Source organism: Manihot esculenta, chromosome 12 (genome assembly GCF_001659605.2).
Source record: "Manihot esculenta cultivar AM560-2 chromosome 12, M.esculenta_v8, whole genome shotgun sequence".
In the NCBI taxonomy this organism is placed as follows: domain Eukaryota; kingdom Viridiplantae; phylum Streptophyta; class Magnoliopsida; order Malpighiales; family Euphorbiaceae; genus Manihot; species Manihot esculenta.
In genome coordinates, this window is record NC_035172.2 from 17,159,418 (window position 1) to 17,167,819 (window position 8,402).

Genomic DNA, 8,402 nt, shown 5'->3' on the forward strand with positions numbered 1-8,402 from the left:
TTCGGCGGCCGAAAGTCCCAGACAGAGACGAAAGTCAGGCAGGTTCGGCGGCACCTTCGGCGGCCGAACTCTCTCTCCAGAGACAAAAGTTAGACACTTTCGGCGGCCGAACATTACCTTCGGCGGCCGAAAGTCTGCTTTCAAGCCAAAACTCAACTTTCGGGGGCAAGGTTAGGCGGCCAATCCATGCGTCCTCTGGCAGGTTCAGCGGCCGAAACCACCTTTGGCGGCCGAACCTGAGTTCATCCAGAACTCAGCCTTTGTGCATTTCAAGCCTCCCAAACCTTCCATACACCCCAAAACAAGCACCCAACTTCTCAAATACATGCATACATCCTTAACCATGCACAAAGGAGCTCAAACAAGCTTAAACTCCCAAAAACAACATCTAAAGCATACATAGATAGTTTATGACCCACATAGGCCAAAACCATCAAAACAAACCAAACCTCACATACTCTTTCCTAATCATGCATACTCTCTCCCATAAGCTCAAGGGGCTTGAAAACTAACTTAAACCCCAACACAAACATCACATGAACATACCTTATCATACATTGGGCATAAAACCCACATAAACCCTAACATGCATATCTACCCATACTCAACCATCAAAACCTCTTAAAACTCACTTAAAACTTCATGAAACGTAAAGGAAGCATAGATCCACACTTACCTCTTGAAGATCGAGGGTTTGTGCGAGCTCTAACTTGGAGATGGGAGGAAACTACTCCTTGGGTCTCCAAGCTCCCAAAACTTTGATCTAAGCTTGAAAACTCTTCAAAACAACCATGGAACTCATAAAAATATGAAGGAGATGAAGAGAAAACATGAAAATGACCAAAGGAGGACATGAACACACCTGAGCTCGAGAATGGGGAGAAAACTCGCCCATTTTCGGTCTGAGGGGCTTTTATAGGTGGCCAGCCAAACCTCCTTCGGCGGCCTAACGTGCATGCAAAACACCCCCATGTTCGGCGGCCGAACTTGGTTTGTTCAAACAAGGCTTTCGGAGGCCAAAAGCACTCCTGAAACCTTCCCATGTTCGGCGGCCGAACTTCACTTTCGGCAGCCGAACCTGGCAAAAACCTCCTTGGTCTTTTCTTTTTCAAAACTCACTTCTTTTTCATTTAAAACTATGAAATCAGAAAAAAAAAATCATTTTAGAAATCACATTTTACCCCTCTAGAAGACTCTGGCATCATCAAAATTCCATATTCCAACGGAGATTCCGCCGGAAGGTAGGGATTCCGATGCCGGGATCTAGCCGGGTATTACATTAAGCTCATTTCATGTTTAAAGTAAGTTTTATGCAAGATCTATGGGGTAGAATGCATGTTTAGCTCATAGTTAGGTTTTTGAGTTAATGTTATGTTTTGAGCATGTATGTTGGATTTGAGTTGTTGTTGTGTGTTGTAGTTGGGGTTTAAGTTAGTTTGAAGCCCCTAGGAGCCAATGTATGTATATTTGCATGATTTGGATGAGTTATATGCATGTTGTAAGATTTGGGAGGCAAATGTGCATAAAGGAGCCAAGTTTCTGCCCTTTGGAAGAAACCAGGTTCGGCAGCCGAAGGAACTTTTGGCCGCCGAACATGGCTAGGGAGGCAGGCCTTTCGGTTGCTGAAGTTGCCCCCGAAAAGAAACTTTCGTCTCTGTCTGGGACTTTCGGCCGCCGAAGGTGCTGCCGAACCTGCCTGGGTTTCGGCTCTGGAGGGACTTTCGGCCGCCGAAGGTGCCGCCGAACCTGCCCTGTTCTGCCTTCCTTTGCATGTTTTTGCATGATTGTTTTGAGGTGTTTTAGGGGGTTTTTGGGGGATGTTTTTATAGTTATGTTGTAGTTGTTTGGTCCCTCATTTGAGTCCACCTGTGTAGGTTCGGACCCGAGAAACCGAGGACCCCAGCAGTGAGTTAGCTGCTTCTGAGTCAGTAGAGCTTCTGCCAGAGGTGAGTAGAATAAACCTTTATGTTTTTAAAGCAAATGAATTATACAGTTGAGCATGTTCATGCATCATGAATGCCATGTGATGAATTAGGTTGCTTGCATTAGAATTCACGAATATGTTGCATTGCATTTATGATGTTGATGTGGATTGGTTATTGAATGATCCTTTAGTCCTCATATGGTATGATGATGCTACGGCATGAGATGGTATGGAAGTTCAGGTTGTACCCATTCTACGTCCCTGGCACTATGTAAGAGAAAGTCCAGGTTGTACCCATTCTACGTCCCTGGCACATTGGTATGTATGCTATGCTATGTTAAGAGAAAGACCGGTTGTACCCATTCTACGTCCCGGCACTTTGGAATGTAGAGGACTATTGGTGACAATACCATCCGAGATGTGATTAGTTGTGATGTGTTGCATTACATAATGGCATGAGATTTAAATATTGTTTTCTATTATTCTGCTCACTGGGCTCTAGTAGCTCACCCCTTTTCCCTAATCCCCTAGGATTGCAGGTACGGGCTAGACAGAGAAGTCAAGAAGAGTAAAGTCTTATGTTTGTAATAGTTAGAAAGTGGACATGATAAATTGTATAATGATGTAAAGTTGAACAGTCATGTTATGTATAAAGATATTGAGGATTAGAATATGTGCTTGACCCTATGGATGTTGTTATCCCTTTTAATACATGATCTTAGAGGTTTTATGATGACTATGTTTAGCCAACTCAACATATGTTATGCCACCCATTGGGGGCATTGATGAGATCCCTCAGAGGGGTCAAGCTATGATTATGTATATGTTCAGTGCATGCACAGGTTGAGTTTGGCGTATGATAGAATGTATGAAAAAAAAGTTTTAAATTTTTTTATGTAGTTTCTTGATCATGTATGGGATTAAACAGGTTTCCAGAATGTATGTTTGGCTTGCTACGGGTCCCGGCGGCCTTAAGTGGACCCGGATCCTAGCGCCGGTAGCGGTCCGATTTTTGGGTAGTTACAGAATGGTATCAGAGCCCTAGGTTCATATGGTCGGACCTAGAGTGTCGGGCTCATAGATGTGACAGAAGGTCAAGCACAATAGGAAGGTCATGTCCACTAGGATAGGATGTAGAGTCCTGTCTTGTATGATGATGTGAAATGCCATGATTATATGCATGTGCATTAATGATATGTGATGAGGGTTCGTGTGTGCCCACATTAACCATATGATGCTAATGTTTGCTTGTTATGTGCTGCCTTTCAGAAAACAGGATGAGAGGAACCCGTCGATCTGCACGATTGACTGGAGTGCCACCTGAGGATGAGGGCATGAGCGCCCGTCCTCCTACATTGCCTAGGGCAATGTCAAGCAGGTCCAACAGGGACAGAACAGTAAGAGACCCTAGAAGGTCTTTGGATCTGGGTAGAAGCAGATCAGTCAGAGGAACAGTTCAGAGAGGAATGTCAGAAGGCATGGGGGATGATATGGATGTAGAGCAGAGGAGGGATGGCAGTTTGGGAGTTAGTATGTCAGAAGAGGGAATGGGAGAGTCCCAAGGAGGCACTCAGGCCTCGGGATTTGTTCAGCCACCCCACTACCCACACTTCTCACAAAATCCCGGGTATTCGATGGGAGGTACATCGGATTACCCTAGTTTCACCCCTTATCCCGCACAGATGCCATACCCACCCTACTACCCACCATATTCACAATACCCAATGTATCCACCCCCACCTTACTATCCAAACCCTACTCCAGAAAATGTTGCACCACCTCCACCACCTACAGAACCAGCAGCCCCTGTTACTCAACCTTCTAAACCTAGCTCAGCCAGTGGGAGCAAGGTCAAGATGACCGACTACATGAAGTTGGGTGCTCCCCAGTATGAAAAAGGGGATGACCCGTTTGTGTATCTTGAGAGGGTTAAGGTGATCATGGACGAGATTGGGGCTGATGATAGTAGAGCCATTCAGATGGCTGGGTTCACACTTAAGTGCAGGAAGGCACGAGAGTGGTTCAAGAATTATGTGAACCCCAGAGTAGACAGCATGTCTTGGGAAGAATTTGCAAACGAGTTTGCAGGATGGGCTTTCCCAGATAGTTCAAGGGAGCTGAAGATGATAGAGTTTGAGCAGTTGAGGCAGACTGATGAGATGGGTGTAGAGGAGTTCACAGACAGATTCTTGGAGCTGTTGCCATTTGCAGGGCAAAACCTTGACACGGATTAGAAAAGGTCAAGGAGGTATATCATGAAACTCCACTCTAGATATTCCTCCTTGATCCAGTCAATAGATAGGGAGAGCTTCCACGCCATAGTGGATATGGCCCGGAAAATGGAGGCCAGTGCCATCGTTCAGGGAACAGTTAAGCAGTCAGTGGCACAGCCTTCTGGTTCCAAGACCCCAGGCTCTTCTTCTTTCAGTGCAGCAGTTTCAGGTAGGAAAAAGTGGAGTAACACCACTAGGAAGCCCAAGAAGAACAAGTTTTGGAACAAGGTCAAGTCTAGTCTGGGACTAGGGAGTGGCTCAAGCTCTGGCGCGGATAATGCAGTTTGTGCAAAGTGTGGTAGGCTACACAGGGGAGTTTGTCGGGCTGGGATAGCAGCCTGCTTCAGATGCGGGCAAGAGGGACACATGGCTCGGGAGTGTCCTAGGGCAGCTTTTGGAGCACAGTCTCAGCAGACAGCTTCTGGCAGTGTGGCTCAGCCAGCAGCTCCAGCCATGACTCAGGCAAGTGGCAGAGGCAGAGGGAGAGGGGCAGCCTCTTCTTCAGCGGGTTTCAGAGGTGAAGGTCCATCGGCTCCAGCACGGATCTTCACAATGACTCAGCAGGAGGCAGATGCATCTAACACCGTGGTGGCAGGTAATTTAGTCATTGGTTGTTCAGATGTGTATGCCTTGATGGACCCTGGTGCATCTGATTCTTTTATTGCTCTGAGAGCCGTCCAGAGGTTGGGGTTGATGATCTCTGAGTTAGAGTGTCATCTCTGGGTCAGTGGACCCAAGTGTGATCCATCAGTGGCAGAGTCAGTCTGCCAGTGTAGTCCTGTGTTTGTTGAGGGAAGATGCTTGTCCGCCGACCTGGTGGTTCTAGATTTGACAGATTTTGACGTCATTCTAGGGATGGACTGGCTATCTACCCATGGTGCTACCTTGGACTGCAAGGACAAGGTAGTCAGGTTCAGAGTTCAGGATGGGTCAGAGGTTGTCTTCAGAGGAGACAGGAGGGGTACACCTAGAGGTCTGATATCAGCTCTTCAGGCTCGTAGGTTGCTTAGGAAGGGATGTCAGGGGTATTTGGCTCATGTGAGAAAGCTTAGCAGTCAGATTAGAGAGCCCGCCTCGGTGCCAGTGGTTACAGAGTTTCTAGACGTCTTCCCAGACGAGCTGCCAGGTTTACCACCTACTAGGGAGATAGAGTTCGAGATAGAATTGATGCCTGGAACCCGACCGATCTCTATCCCTCCCTACAGGATGGCTCCAGCCGAGTTGAAAGAATTGAAGGAACAGTTGCAAGAGTTGGTAGAAAAGGGCTTCATCCGACCGAGCACCTCACCTTGGGGTGCACCAGTCTTGTTCGTGAGAAAGAAGGATGGATCCCTTAGGCTTTGTATCGACTACAGGCAGTTGAACAAAGTCACTACCAAGAATAAGTACCCGTTGCCTAGGATCGACGATCTATTTGACCAGCTAGCCGGAGCAGGTTGTTTCTCCAAAATAGATCTGAGGTCTGGGCACCATCAGCTGAGGATCAGAGATGAGGATGTGCCAAAGACAGCTTTCAGGACCAGATATGGGCATTTTGAGTTCCTCGTAATGCCGTTTGGGTTAACCAACGCCTCTGCAGCATTCATGGATCTCATGAACAGAGTGTTTAGTCAGTACCTGGATCACTTCGTTATTGTCTTCATAGATGATATCTTAGTGTATTCCAGGAATGCAGAGGAGCATGCCCATCATCTGCGGTTGGTCTTGCAGACCTTGAGGGAACATGGCTTGTATGCCAAGTTCTCTAAATGTGAGTTCTGGCTGAGGAGCATTTCGTTCTTGGGGCATGTAGTGTCAGAGAATGGGATTGAGGTGGACTCCAATAAGACATAAACTATGGCTAACTGGCCTAGACCCACTTCAGTGACGGAGATCAGGAGTTTCTTGGGTTTGGCAGGTTACTACAGGAGTTTCGTTCAGGACTTCTCGAAAATAGCAGCTCCTCTGACCAGACGAACCAGGAAGAATCAAAAGTTTCTGTGGACCGACCAGTGTGAAGAGAGTTTTGACGAGCTTAAGAAGAGGTTGACTTCAGCACCAGTTTTAGCTCTGCCATCTAGTGATGAGGACTTTACAGTCTTTTGTGATGCGTCCCGTGTGGGACTGGGTTGTGTACTGATGCAGAATGAGAGGGTTATTGCTTATACTTCTAGGCAGCTGAAGAAGCATGAGTTGAATTACCCCACGCATGACCTTGAGATGGCAGCAGTAATCTTTGCACTCAAGATGTGGAGGCACTACCTCTATGGGGTAAAATGTGAGATCTTTACAGATCATAAGAGCCTGCAGTACATCCTGAGTCAAAGAGATTTGAACTTGAGACAGAGGAGATGGGTAGAGCTGCTGAGTGACTATGATTGCAAGATTCAGAATCATCCGGGTAAGGTGAATGTCGTGGCAGACGCCCTAAGCCGGAAGTCACTAGGCAGTCTATCCCACATCACGGCAGAGAGGAGACCAGTGGTGAAGGAGTTTTACAAGCTCATTGATGAAGGTCTACAGTTGGAGTTGTCTGGTACAGGTGCCTTGGTTGCTCAGATGAAAGTGACACCCGTGTTTCTGGAGTAGGTGGCTCAGAAACAGCATGAGGACCCAGAGTTAGTGAAGATTGCCAGGACTGTTCAGTCAGGCAAGGACAGTGAGTTCAGATTTGACAGTAAGGGGATCCTCCGCTATGGGAGTCGATTGTGTGTACCAGATGACATAGGGCTAAAAGGAGATATTATGAGAGAGGCTCATAATGCAAGATACAGCATTCACCCCGGAGCCACCAAGATGTACCAAGATCTGAAGAAAGTTTATTGGTGGCCAGCAATGAAGAAAGAAGTGGCACAGTTCATGTCAGCCTGCGAAGTGTGTCAGAGGGTGAAGCTGGAACATCAAAAGCCGGCTGGAATGCTTAACCCGCTACCTATTCCAGAGTGGAAATGGGAGAATATAGCTATGGACTTCGTAGTGGGGTTACCGGCAGCGTCCAACAGATTGGACTCCATATGGGTGATTGTGGACAGACTCACCAAATCTGCTCACTTCATTCCTGTCAGAAGTGGCTACTTTGTGGACAAGTTGGCGCAGGTATATGTGGATGAGATCGTCAGGCTGCATGGGGTTCCCGTTTCGATAGTGTCAGATAGAGAGCCCCAGTTCACCTCCAGGTTTTGGCGGAGTCTGCAGAATGCCATGGGTACTAGGTTGGATTTCAGCACTGCCTTCCACCCCCAGACTGATGGACAGTCAGAAAGGACCATCCAGACTATCGAGGATATGCTTAGAATGTGTGTGCTGGACTTTGGCGGTTCTTGGAGGCAGCATCTACCTTTGGTGGAGTTTGCCTACAATAACAGCCATCATGCTAGCATCGGGATGGCTCCATATGAAGCTTTATATGGAAGGAAGTGCAGATCACCTGTTTGCTGGGAGGAAGTTGGAGAGAAGGCCTTGGCAGAGCCTGAGTTAGTAGAGGTTACCAGCAGGGTGGTACCCATAATCAGAGAGAGAATCAAGACTGCTGCAAGCAGACAGAAGAGTTATGCAGACATCCGCAGAAGGCATATAGAGTTTCAGGAGGGGGATCTGGTATTGCTCAAGGTGTCTCCAATGAAAGGAGTGGTTCACTTTGGGAAGAAAGGTAAACTAGCCCCACGATACATCGGACCCTTCGAAATCTTGCAGAAGATTGGGAATGTGTCGTACAAGCTAGATTTGCCTGCTTCAATGGCAAGAATCCATCCGGTTTTCCATGTTTCAATGTTGAGGAAATTCGTGTCAGATCCGAGCAAGGTTCTTAGTGAGCCTGATGTGGAGGTCCAAGAGGATCTCACCTATGTTGAGCAGCCAGTGCGGATCATAGACACCCAGATCAGAAAGCTAAGAAACAAGGAAATCCCGATGGTGAAAGTCCTATGGAACCACCACAATTTGGAAGAATGCACTTGGGAGACACGGGAGTCTATGCTCCAGCAATACCCTTATCTTTTCTAAGGTTAGTTCTTGTATGTTTCATGTGTGTCATGTATGTTGTGATGACTCTATGCATGTGCTAGTTGAGGAACATTCGGGGATGAATGTTCTTAAGGGGGGGAGAATGTAATACCCGACTAGACTCCGGTGTCGGAATTCCTACCGTCCGGTGGAATTTCGGATGTCGAAGACCCCTAGAAGGGTAAAACCATGTTTTCATGAAATGTTTTAATGTTTTTGATGAT